This window comes from Pantherophis guttatus, chromosome 5 (assembly GCF_059756535.1).
Source record: "Pantherophis guttatus breed Tessera chromosome 5, ASM5975653v1, whole genome shotgun sequence".
In the NCBI taxonomy this organism is placed as follows: Eukaryota; Metazoa; Chordata; class Lepidosauria; order Squamata; family Colubridae; genus Pantherophis; species Pantherophis guttatus.
Window position 1 is genome coordinate 56,846,303 of NC_142067.1, and position 7,503 is coordinate 56,853,805.

Below are 7,503 nucleotides of genomic sequence, written 5' to 3' on the forward strand. Positions count from 1 at the left end.
GCCTCGACTCTTTTACTCTACTCCGGAGTTGGTCTATGTGCCTCCTCTATATCCTTCCATCCTCGAGTTCAACTTGCTATGACTTGGTGCTGGTAATTGTAACTATCTTTGCCCAAAGCCAAGTAGGGTAGCCTGCATAGTTATGGACATATACCAAGTCTCCCACCCCGAATGCTCTGGTCTGTATGGTTGACTCTAAAGGAGTATCTGGGTGATAGTGAGGGTGTAATCGATCTAACTGAGACCTCAGTTTCCATCCCATCAGTAACTCTGCTGGACTTCAATTTGTTATGTGCTGTGCTAAGAGAAATTGGTCTATTTTTTCTTGCCAATTCCTGGTGCCCATTTTGGTTAGGGCTTCTTTGGTTGATTGCACCATTTGTTCTGCTTGACCATTACTCGCCGGATTGAATGCTATGACTAATGCATGCCTGATCCCTTGTCCCACTAGAAATGATTCAAATGGTTTTGCTGTAAACTGAGCCCTATTGTCTGAGACCAGGATGTCCAGTAACCCATGGGTGGTGAAAATCCTTCACAGGGCTCTGATGGTTGCTTCTGAGGTTGAGGTGAGCATTGTAACTACCTCCAGCCACTTGGAGTATGCATCCACAACGGTTTGTCCGTCCGCATCAGGTTTGCGAAATCAATATGTATTCTTGACCATGTTCCCTTTGGATTCTTCCACTCCCTGATGAGTGCCCTGGGTGGTGCTGGCCTGGAGTCTTGGATGGTGTGCAGGTAGCCATATCCTTGTCCATATCTGGCCACCCTATATAGCTCCAGGCTAATGGACATTGTCATTCGGACAATGCCTGGGTGCCCCACATGCAATGTTTCCAATATTTGTTTCCTTAAGCAGTGAGGTACAATCACCCTATCCCCCCATTTTTCCTTGTGGCACCCTCTCAACACCCAGTTCAAAACTTGGGACAATGTTTTGTCTTTCGTCGTATATTCTGCTATTTCGTTTGTGGTGACTGGGCTGGCTGCACCGATATCTATGAGCAGAATGTGTGTGATGGGGGCAGGGTCTTTGACGAACTCAGAAAGGGGACACCTGCTGAGTGCGTCTGCATTGGTGATGCTTTTCCCGGGCTGATGAAAGAGTCTATAGTCATATGCTGTCAGGACAATTGACCACCTAGCAATTCTCGGGGACATAAAGTTTGATGTTTGTTGATCCTCAACAATGATACCTAGGAGTAGCTTGTGATCAGTAATGAGTTCAAAAGGCCTCCCATATAGATATTCATGGAAACGCTTTATTCCCGCCACAGCAGCCAATGCTTCCCTGTCCAAATAGCTGTAATTCTTCTCTGCGGGTGACAGTGTATTAGAGGAGAATGCAACGGGGGCCTCAGTTCCATTCAGTAGCCAGTGGCTGAAGACAGTCCCAACTCCAAAAGGTGAAGCATCACATGTCAGCAAGAGGGGAAGAGTCTTGTTATATTGAATGAGGACGCTATCTGGTGACAACAGGTCCTTAACATCTGCAAACGCATGAGCTTCCTTGTGTCCCCAGGTCCATGTGGCCATCTTGCCTACCAGACTATGTAAAGTTTCAGCAATGGTGGCCTTCTGTTTTTAAAAAATACTATAAAAGTTTAATAGCCTGAGGAATGCCTGGAATTCAGTTTTGTTCTTGGGGATGGGGGCTTCTTTGATTGCTTTGACTTTACTGTTGAAGAGGGGTGTCCCTGAACCATCAATTAAATAACCCAAGAATTTAACTCGTGGCATGTCTATTTTGAATTTCTCTTTTTTTGACTTTGAGGCCCCTTTTTTGGAACCACCCCAAAGTTTCTTTTAGCTGGCTGATCAGTTGTTCTTTGTTGTCTCCAAACATGAGGACATCATCAAAATATAGTATCACCCCCAGAATGTTTTGTAGGAGGCGTTCCATCATGCTCTGGAATAACCCTGGTGCCATGTTTAACCCAAATTGCAGACAGTGGCATTTAAATGTCCCACAGTGCATCACAATGGTTTGCACTTCCATGGTGGTGGCATCTACTGGCAGTTGCTGGTATGCCTGTGCTAAATCTAATTTAGCAAATATCTTTCCATTGCCTAGTGAGTGCAGCAGATGCTGTACGACAGGTACCGGGTAAGCGCTCTGTTGCAATGCTTTTTTCAGGGTACATTTGTAGTCCGCGCAGATGCGGATTGACCTGTCCGATTTAATTGGGGTGACTATTGGAGTCTCCCACTTGGCGTGGTCACCTGGTTCCAGTATACCTTGGGCAATTAGTTTCTCTAATTGCTCATCTATTTTAGGCCGGAGAGCAAAAGGAACCCTTCAGGGCTTGAGCCTGATCAGGGTAACATTGGGACCTAGGTTAAAAGATTTAGGTTTCCCTGTATACTTGTCTAGGCTTCCGTCAAAGATGTCCCCAAATTCTACGAGCAGTCTCTCAAACTTATTTCCTTGGACCTTGTGGATGCCAGTTACCCCTAAGCCCAGGGGTTTAAACCATTCGATACCGAGTAGACTAGGTCTGTTGTTTTTGACTACGGTCAATGGCAATTGTCCACAAAAGTTGTTGAATGCAACTTGCACTGCTGCTCTTCCCAGCACTGGGATGTTTTGTCCCTGAAAGTCATTCAAAGTGATCCTCTGTGGTTGGAGTTGTTTTTTTCTCCATTGTGCGGATGAACTCTTGTAGAGTTTGCCAGGACACGATGCTGAAGAATGATCCCATGTCCAACTCCATGCTGCATGGTGATCTCTCGATGTTGAGGGTGAGGTGTGAGACACATCTGAGTGTCCCACTGTCATTTGTTTTATTTCTCTCACTTCTGGTTATTGCTATTCCTGCCGTTTATTTCTTTGAAATCCTGGTCTTTGGTTGCTTTGCTTCCCTTGAGTAGCCAAATGCCTGAGTTGGTAGGGAATCAGTTGTGTAGCCCTGCAAGCCTCTGCTACATGTCCCTTCCACTGGCATCACCGACAAATGGCTTCTTTAAACTACAGACTGCTCTGGCATGGAAACCCATACACCGAGCACACCTGGACTGCTTAGGGTCAGCCTCTTTGTAGCTTACCCTTTTCTCAGTCTGGATGCAGTGCACTTCGTCTTCTCCACCAGACTCCCTCTCTGATTCTGGGTCCTCCAGTTGCTTCTCAGTTCTCCCTTGGGTGTGAGGGATGCTGCCTGACTTTTGGATGTTGGCTGCAGAGTTATCGGATGATTCTGTAGCCCAGGCTTCTTCGACTACATCTTTGAGCGTGGCTCCCCTCCTGATTAGCAATTTTTTCTGCAAGCTTAGGTCCTTCATTCCTAAAATTATTCGGTCCTTAATCATCTCCTCAGGGTTTATGAACTCGCATTTGGACTCTCAGTCCTGGAGGAATTAGCTTGAGAATTTGCTTCTTTGGAAAAGCTATTCACACACCAAAGATTCCAGGCAAAAAACTCAGGAGCCTGGTAGTACCTTTTCTAATAACTTTTATTAAAATATGGATGCTTTTATTAGAGGCAACCTACTTCATAAAGGGGCTGGACTGCTGTAGGATTTAAATTGGGTGGGATGGAGGAAAAGAAATGGGAAGATAAGTTGATTTTGTAAATGCCATTTACCTGTGAGACAGGTTGTTAGTATGCATCAATTAACATTTGTAGCATGTTTAAAAAATCATGTTGGGACCTTCTGAGATTGTCTGAACTGTAGTGATGCATGTGAGTTCAACAATTTCACAGTCTATGCTTAAAGCCATGCTTTCTAAAGCAGTAACTTGGAGGTTTGCTATAGAATATTCTGGGAGATTAGAGACCTCTGAAATTATTTTGTTTATATTTGAGTCCTGATGTCAAACTTATTTTCATTAATTATTTTGTGCAAATGTTACTCTTTTGTTCTATGTAGAATACAGAATGGCATTGCTGGCAGCTGATGACAGATATCACATTGGAGGAAAAACATGTAAAGGTGTTTGTAATCCTGAATATATATTATTGGGGCTTGTAATAGTGCTGTTGGTGTAGACATCTTGGTCTGTTGAAGACTCTGGTTTCCATCTTGGCATCATGGTCATGTTCTTTTTTGTTGCTTGTGAATGGTTGTCTGTATATAAATATGGGTCTGCTACTCAGTGCCTGATATATTCAGATCACTTCTTTCCCATTTCTCCTTTCAGCATCCTCACAAACCCACACTGCTTATATGGTTGCCCAATAAGTCTTCTGCAGATGGTAACAGAAAACACTGAGAAAAAGAGGAACTTGGCAGGTGGAAAAGAAGTTGCAGGTTGGGTAATTGAAGAAGTACAGGAGAAACTTCCTCCTTGCCTCTTGATTTCCAGATTGTGTAGAACTGCCACCTCAGAGCAGAGAGAGTTATGAAATCCATTCATTCATTCATTCATTCATTCATTCATTCATTCATTCATTCATTCATTCATTCATTCATTCTGTTATGTAAGATATAACCAGTGTGCCTACCATCCCTGTCCTAATGTTCTCTTTTATTCGTATCCATTTCATGTATTCATAATTATGTTTATACTTATGTCTGTTATCTAATACATGCCTGATGAACATAAATTTTAAAAAAGATGTCAGAAGCCTTTTATCATTGACAAGGATTTATACTAAAGCTTATAAAGCAAACTAGATGTTCTATTAGCACAAGCAGTTATGTTCAATTTATTTTGCATGATTTAATAGCATATTTTTCAGATGGTATATTTCTAATCACAGGAGCACCTCACAAATGAAATTTTCAGTTACAAAAAGCTAATATCTCATGTGTAGGCTATATCTGGATATCAGTACAAGAGGCAAATTTATAATGCATTCATAAACATAAATACATTGCTTTTTTATCATCACAATTGCCTTTAGCAGATGTAAAGAAGTGTCAAAATATGTAATTAACTGTTTACTATAAAGATGCATTAATGTATCATGGAAGCCAAAATTACTACACCACATGGGATAACGTTGTGCTTGAATAGTTCTGTCAAAAGCATGCTCTTTGTGAAAGTTCCTCCTTGACGCATCATTTTAATACTCTGAAAAGAAAGAAAAAGAAAAAAGTTTTTAAAAATCAGCTTTTCTCTTTTTTTCTATTTCTATCAACTCCTCCCAAAGTAACAAATATTCTACTAGGACCATAATTGCAAGTTTTTGTTTGAATTATTTATCACGCTAATTTCCTTCTTACTCTGGTGCTGGTTTCAGCCCTAGTAAGTTAGACCCTCTTTTGTCTGCAATATTCAGAATTGGCTTATATCAAATTTATTAACATCACAACTTAATGATGGTGCCTTCCAATTGGCTTTACATTACTCAGTGTTTTCCAGTATTGTGTCAGGCACTTACGTGGAAAGTCATCAGAGGTGGGTTTCAGCAGATTCTGACCAGTTCTGGAGAACTGGTAGTGGAAATTTTCAGTAGTTCGGAGAACCAGTAGTAAAAATTCTGTCTGACCCCTCTCCCATCTATTCTCTGCCTCCCAAGTCCCAGCTGATTGGGAGGAAATGGGGATTTTGCAGTAACCTTCCCCTGGAGTGGGGAGGGAAAGGAGATTTTACAGTATCCTTCCCCTGCCACGCCCACCAAGCCATGCCACGCCCACCAAGCCACACCCACAGAACCAGTAGTAAAAAATTTTGAAACCCACCACTGGAAGTCATGTATATATGTTCAAAAGTCAAATATGAATCCTGACATCATAACACAAACCCCATGATTTACTGATAGTCCTCAACATACAACCATTTGTGTAGTGACTGTTCAAAATGGCAATGGCAGTGAAAAAAGTGACTTATGATGGGTTTTCACACTTGCAATCATTGCAGCATCTATTTAGCACATGGTGATCACATGTATTTAGAAAATGGTGATTACATGACCCCAGAGAGTTGCACTTTCTCAGGATCCTGTGATCACCGTTTGCTTCCGACCAACAAAATCAATGGGGGAAGCCACATTCACTTAAGGATCACATGATTTACTTAACAACTGTGGCAAAAAGGTTATAAAATGGGGGAAATCACTTAACGTGCCTTGGAACTTGAATGGAAATTTTGGACTTCATTGTGGTTGTAAATTGAGGACAACCTGTACATAGTAGCCTATAAAGTTAAGATGCAAAAAGTTTGGGGTTCAGAACCTCCCATTGCAGTACACCTTGCATTACATTTTGTCATCAAAATTTGTCCCAGACACACATGCCACTCATCTGTAATGACCTGTAGCATTTGGAACACCAAAAGCATAATCAGAGATAGTGGTCTCATTGATATTTTACCACTACGATTCTTAGTCCAGGATCAGTTTTCCCATTCAATCCCACCCATAATTCCACTGTAGTAAGACATATATCATTGCCTGCAATTCTGGGGCTGTTCTCAAATGTAGGCATAAAATTGATGCTCTTAAGCGAATCTAGCTGCATTCAGAATCATCAACCATTGCTTTTTAATGAAAGCAACCAGTGGTATGTCAGGGGTCTCCAAACTTGGCAACTTTAAGACTTCTAGACTTCAGTTCCTAGAATTCCCCAGCCAGCTGGCTGAGGAATTCTGGGAGTTGAAGTCTACAAATCTCGAAGTTGTCAAGTTTGGAGATTCCTGGTCTACCATGTTTTAAGGAAATGGATCATATATTGCAGACCACATAGCAGTTTCTGAATAAAATGAAAATGAAAGAAAATATTTTTCCTCTTTTTTTTCCTTCCAGAATAATCTGAAACCTGTGTTTTGAGATGATAAAATGCCTGGGAATCCCATGCAGACTCTGTTTTTATTTTGTTTTGTTATTTTTTATGTGCAATTCCCAGGCTATAATGATTAAAATTGGTGACATTGTGTCCTGTCGTTTTGAGATGGGAATCTCTATCCAAACTGTAGCATAAGCTCTAAAACAGACTTAAGATAGTATAAAAATGATAATAAATAATAAAAATAATTTCCTTCCCCCAATAGTAAGACAAAACACCCCCCTCCCAAAAAAAAATTCTGAACAAATCATAAACTAGGAAAAAAGGGAAAAACATTGATCTAAAAATAAATGTACATGCATCATTTTAATTCTAAGCAACTGTAAGCAAATGCAATTAAATGAGGAATTCTACTCACAATGGAAAGCTACTCTATGCCAGAAAGTGTCTTAGCATGTGTCTCCTATAAAAGGTTGTTGCATTCATCAAAAGGACAAAACCAATACTTGTTCTTACCCTCATCCACATTGATACGAAAAAAACACCATGGGACACCAGGTGGTTTGCTCTTAAAACAGCACTTTCTCATTGCACATTCATTGGCAGAGATTTCTGGGTAGCCACAATCCTTCCGGAATTCCACATCTGCAGGACACATCTTTCTATCTGTTTTGAAAGTAAATTAAGTCAGGATTAGTAGGACAAGGCTAGCTGTAAATTGGTTCTGAATATGCTATATATAGTAGATTCTACATGCTATAGCTGTACATACTGTCTATCTTGATAACAACAATAGGGATGAAGCCATCAGGGTGTTGGGTGAAACCATCTGGA

General features: G+C 41.0%; 1 long non-coding RNA gene across 1 annotated transcript; it reads right to left on the reverse strand.

The window, feature by feature from the left end:
- Positions 1 to 4,570: 4,570 nt before the first annotated feature.
- Positions 4,571 to 7,270, reverse strand: LOC148113387 (uncharacterized). Its single transcript, XR_015734482.1, has 2 exons — positions 7,186 to 7,270; positions 4,571 to 5,017 (listed from the first exon to the last, which is right to left on the reverse strand). It is a non-coding gene; the product is annotated as an uncharacterized LOC148113387 (long non-coding RNA).
- Positions 7,271 to 7,503: the final 233 nt, after the last annotated feature.